The sequence below is a fragment of the Vigna unguiculata genome, chromosome 9 (genome assembly GCF_037176805.1).
Source record: "Vigna unguiculata cultivar grain cowpea cultivar isolate G323 ecotype 2 chromosome 9, ASM3717680v1, whole genome shotgun sequence".
Classification (NCBI taxonomy): domain Eukaryota; kingdom Viridiplantae; phylum Streptophyta; class Magnoliopsida; order Fabales; family Fabaceae; genus Vigna; species Vigna unguiculata.
In genome coordinates, this window is record NC_140800.1 from 4708628 (window position 1) to 4714752 (window position 6125).

The 6125-nt window shown below is 26.8% G+C and overlaps 1 protein-coding gene across 1 annotated transcript in view; it reads right to left on the reverse strand.

Moving 5' to 3' along the window:
* Positions 1 to 6125, reverse strand: part of LOC114163268 (uncharacterized) — an 83792-nt gene that overhangs the window by 57232 nt on the left and 20435 nt on the right. The gene's annotated exons all lie outside the window — the stretch shown is intronic.

The window sequence follows — 6125 nt, forward strand, 5'->3', positions numbered from 1 at the left end:
TGTAAAGAATTTTCTCTTTTCTGTCCAATTTCAAAATATCGATTTTGCTCTTTAAAATAGAATTATTTATTAAATTTTTAAAAATTAATTACTTTTACAAACTTTTTTCTCTATTTATCAATAATTATTCTCTTATCTTTTCTTATATATTTTACTTTATTTTTAACAAATATAGTTTTATTTTATATATTAACTTAATAACATTATATTATCATCACCTATTAATATAATATCACGTATATTTAAAAAATGCGTACATACAGACGCTGTCGCGCCTGTATATACGCTAGTAATATATAAGTGAATGCAAACTTCACTTTATAAATCAGTTTTATAAGATTAATTATTCTTAAAGTCAACTTACAAATTAAAATTTTTCTTTCCCCATGTTTTTTATTCATAACCATTGCTATGTTGTGCATTAGGTTACGGTGAATGTTATCTATGGGATGTGATTACAAGCCAAAAGAGAACAGGAGTTCAAATCGATGGAAAACCAGAATGGAATGTGACTATCACCAATTACTGTTCATGCCCAGTCAAGAATGTGTTCTTGAATTGCAGAGAATTTCAATCCATTGAACCGGTTGACTCTTCAATCTTAGCTGTTCAAGGAGATTTATGCCTTGTTAATGGTGGACAACCTATTTATAATAACCAAACTATCCAATTCAAATATTCTAGGGATACCATATTTTTTTTCTATACTAAGGCTATTGAGTTATTTTGTTCTTAAATGCACAATATAATTTCTTTGTTCTTGTTGTTGTTGCTGCTTGTTTTACAAGCATAATAATTCTTCAATAAAACATTGAATTTCCTCGATTCCTTTTGCATTGATAGCTTTGGTTGCAATCAAAGAATAAGAAAAACTATCAGTTGAACAATTGCATCGTTACAGTAAATATATTCACAGGCTTTTCAAAATTAAAATTAAAGAAAATTTTTAAATGTTAAATTAATTACTTTTTTTATTATCCCTACATTAAATAGAACACCCTTGATATCTGGAATAAAGCAATCTTCCTACTTAACAAACCTCTAAAAACACCTATTATTGCTTTTGGTAATACCATTATTCAACAAATTTAATTAACCTTCGTCTTATCTTTTATTATTTTGTTCTTCGTTTTTTTATCTACTCCATTTCTTTATCTTCCTTTCTTAACATATGATACCGTGGTTTGACACTAAATCTTTTTTCTTTGATCCTTTAATGACAGCTAAGTTTTCGTCCGTTCTTTAACTAGGTCAGTTCAATTCTTTATGTTGAGTTTGGATAAGACATTTTAATAGAGTAATTTATTTATTTAGGAAATTTGAAATTCTTTAAATTAAAATGATTTGTTTGGACGAAGAAATTAAAAAAGAAATTGAAATTGAAGAATTTCAAAAAGGTATTTCAAATAACTAAAATAGTAGAATTTGAAATTTACTCAAAAACTAAGGAAATTGAAATTCCAATCATTTTCACTCCACTCACAAAGGTTGATCCAAATCGGCCCGTGATAAAGGTCAAACCGAGTCAACTTTGGTCAAATGTCGAGCCGAGTGGACTCGGTCGAAGGTTAAGTCAAGTTGGTATGAATCGAAGTCGAGTTAAGTCAGCCTGGGCTGAAGTCGAGCCAAGTTGACCCAGGTTTAAGGTCGAGCCGAGTAGGCCTGAGCTGGAGGTTAAACCGAGTCGAGTCAGGCCGAAGGTCGAGTTTAGTTGGTCTAGGTCAAACATCTCGTCGAGTTGGCTCATGCTAAAGGTCGAGCAAAGTCGAACCAATCTGATGGGCAAGTCGAGTCAGTTTGGGTTAAAGGTCGAATCGAGATTGTTCGACCCAAAGTAGAATTGAGTCCGACAGAACCAACGTCAAACAGAGTTCGTTTGAGCTACGTCGGCCCAAACCGAAGGTCGAGCTTATGGGCGAGTCAAGTAAGCACAAATCGAAGATGGAGCCGAGTCGACACTGAACAAAGAACGAGTTGAGTTGACCCGGGCGAAGGTTGAGTCGAATTGTCTAAACCGAATGTCGAGTCAAATCGCCCTGAATTTAATTTTCGTTAGTCAATCCAAATCGAAAGACGAGATAAGTCATCCTAGATCGTAGGTCGAGCTAACTCAATTCAGACTTGAGGATAAAGTTGAGTTTGTCTTAAATTATAAATTAAATTGTTTTATCCAAAAAAAAAATTAAAATCTAAAATATTTCAATTACTCCATCAAAACAAACTATTTTATAAACGAAGGGAACTCAACTAAGTAATTCAAATACTATGTATTTTAATTTCTTAGAATTTTTGAAATCCCTTATCCAAACACATGGTAAAGGCTTCAAAAAACATGTAATTGAGAAAAAAAAGTTTAATCAAATTCTTGAAAAACTCGGATATTTTTATTATATTTTTTTAGTACATTGAGTTCTCAATTTTTAAATATCTTTTTTTTTAATTTTTTCATAATTTATTTGTTACATATATATATATATATATATATATATATATATATATATATATATACACTACAAAAAAAATTGAAATTACCGACGAAATTTTACCGACGGATATACTTATGTCGGTAAATTTGAATTACCGACAGATTTTACCGACGGATTCTTAAATTTTAATTACCGACGAAAAAATCCGTCGGTAAAAAAAATTTCATTTACCGACAGAAAAATCTGTCGGTAAAATCCGTCGATAATTCAATTTTTTTTTACCGACAAATTTACCGACGGATTTTTCCGTCGGTAAAAGAAGCGGAAAATTTCCCGCCCAAATTTGAATTACCGACGGATTTTTCCGTCGATAAATCCGTCGGTAAAAGAAGCGGAAAATTTTTTGTCCTAATTTGAATTACCGACGGATAAATCCGTCGGTAAAAGAAGCGGGAATTTTCCCGCCCAAATCTCACCTTATAAGAAGACGAGGAGAAGAAGAAAAGAAGAAGAAGAAGAAGAGAAGAAGAAGAAGAGAAGAAGGAGAAGAAGAAGAAAAAGAAGGAGAAAAAAAAGAAGAAGGAGAAGAAAAGAAGGAGAAGAAGAAGAAGAGAGGAAGAAGGAGAAGAAGAAGAGGAAGAAGGAGAAGATGAAGGAGAAGAAGAAGAAGAAAGAGGAAGAAGATGACAACGGTGGCGGTGGCGACGATGGTGGCAGTGGCGACGGCGATGGCGACGGCGACGACAGCGGCGACATTGACGGCGACCACGAAAAAAAAAACGAAAAAAAAATTGAAAGAGGGAGGAGGAAGAAGATGAATAGTGTAATTAATTTACCGACGGATTTTTGGTAATTACCAACGGATATTTAGGTCGGTAATTACCGACGGATATTTTCCGTCGGTAATTACCGACGGATTTTACCGATGGATTTTTCCGTCGGTAATTACCGACAGATTTACCGACGAATTTTTCCGTCGGTAATTACCGACGGAACATGATTTTCGTCGGTAAAATTTTACAGACAAGCATTTTACTGACGAATTTTTGACCGTCGATGATCCTTCGGTAATGTTGATTTAGCGACGGATTTTGGCCATTACCGACGGATTTTGACCGTCGGTAATAATGATTTTTCTTGTAGTGATATATTAAGAGATGTAATATTATTTTTGTGATTAACATAAAAATAATAATGTAATTAATGAATGTTATTATTTTCATTAATGTGTCAAGGTATGGTTTAATTAAGAAATATAAAAAAATTATATACTAATATAAAAAAAATAATTTAATAAAGACTTAGCATATCTAACTTAAATAAGAAGATGAAAATTAACTAAATGAAAAAATTTGCACCAAAAATTTAAGTGCAAATCTGTTTCAAAAGTTTACACCGATGATTTCTTCAAATGTATCATTTCTTAAAGGCAAGAAACAAAACACGTGTGATATTCGATACATATATCGTATTTGTACATTATAAGTTTCATCACATAAGAATCGTGATCATAATGTATTATTATTTTTTAAGTAAAAAATAGTCTATATTTATAAGTAAATATAAATGACTCAATATTTTTAAAATTTTGAAACTAAATTCATTATTTAAATATACAAAATCAAATTTAATTTTAAGCAAAATATATGAATATCTAAATCACATTTTGCTTTTACCTCAGTTTAATGTTTTTACTTCAGTTTACGCAAAAAAAGTAATCTTATCAAAAAGATAAATCATAAATCATAAAACTGAAAATACAATATCTATTTTTAAAAACATTTATTTTTTATAGTTACAACAATTTATATATTTAAATAAGTTTATTCATTATAAATTGTAATTATATTCGTAACTATTTTACCATGGGTATTGCACGTGATAAAACATGGATTATAGAATTAAATTAGAATAAAATATATTTTTAATCTATGTAAGACGTGAGAGTTTTTTTTCTTCTTTTTTATACAAAAAATACTTACGTTTGTCATTCAAAAATTTAAAAAATTATTTTCTATTCTAATTATTATTATTATTATGGCGTGATGTTTGTTAGCAACACTGAGAGCAATAATCAATTGACTAGTGCATGTCATTTTAAAATTTGATATTTTGAAAATCATTTTAAGATTTGACAAACAAAATCTTGTTTACCTATTTTAATAAAATGTTAAAGATAAGAGTTGCACTTTCAAATTTTGAAAAACAAAGTTAAAAAAAAAATATTTTATAAAGATTACAACAAAATTTCTCTCATCCACTTTGGTATCGTATCTCATATTTCATATTTGAAATAATGTGTACTCAAGAAATAAAATTTCTCCCACTCAAATAATATAATTTTGTAAAAGAATAGTTGAGATCATTTACTTCTCTTTTACTGATTATAAATTGTAACCGATTATATAAAATTTTAACAATTTATTTTCTTAGAATAACAACTTGTTCTCCAGTTGTATAATATAAATTTCACAGTAATTACACACTACTACACCATCACAAATATTTTTCACAAACTAGTGAAAGCATATACAAAATATATGTATGTATATATTTTTTTATGATAATAAAAATTAATAAAATGATTAAGATTAAAAAAAATAATCAAATAAAAAAATCGATTAAATTTTAAAAAAATACATATAAAGGATAAAATTAAAATAATTATTTTAATTTAAAAAAAATACTTTAAAAGGTAAAATTAGAAAATAAATGTCTATAAAAATTCTCTTTATAGGTAAATATATATAGATTAAAATAATATATATATATATATATATATATATATTGTGTTTATAAAAAAATATAAGAGAGAAAAATGCTACTATTGTGTTTGATTGTGTAATAAGGAATACTAAATTTTGTAAGTAGTTTCGGTGTCAATATTTTTATCTCTCTTTCCTTTTCCATATTAGTTAACTATTTATTTCATTATAAAAATTTGAAAGCATTTTTATTGTATAATTATAATAATAAATTTTGTAAATAAAAATTGAAATATCCTATAATTACTTATATAAATATATTATTAAAATATTACTAATTACTTTTAGTTATGGTAAATATTTATAAATATTCCTATTATATAAGTACAATATTACAAAATATAATAAAAAAATATTTCTATAATTATTTTATGTGTACCTTTGTTATAACTTTAATAATATTTTATAGTTAATTCAGCTTTCGGGATAACCATCAGTAGTTATATTAATTTTTATTACAAACTTTTATAACTCTAATATAATTTTTAATATTATTTTGTTAATTATTTATTCATAATAATTAATTTTTAATTATAATTTTATTTTTTATTACTATAAAATAAAGCAAACACATGCATGTAAAAGCATGCGTTTCTACTATTCATCTATCTCCACCGGTAAATATAATAATAATAAACATAAATCAAATTTGATCTTTAATTATTTATAATAAGTTTATATGTTTTATTTTAAATTTTAATAATCTAAATAGGTATTTACTACACTACAAATACATTAAAAAAATATTATTAGCAATGAATAATTCACACTAGTCATTGTAACTTTTTCAGTGCATAATATTATTTATTTATTACTTTTATCATTATTAACAACATTCATTTGACATTTTTTTCTGTTATTATTTTTATTTGGATAATTTTGTTAAACTATGAATAACAATAATAATAAATATAAATATAAATAAATAAATAAA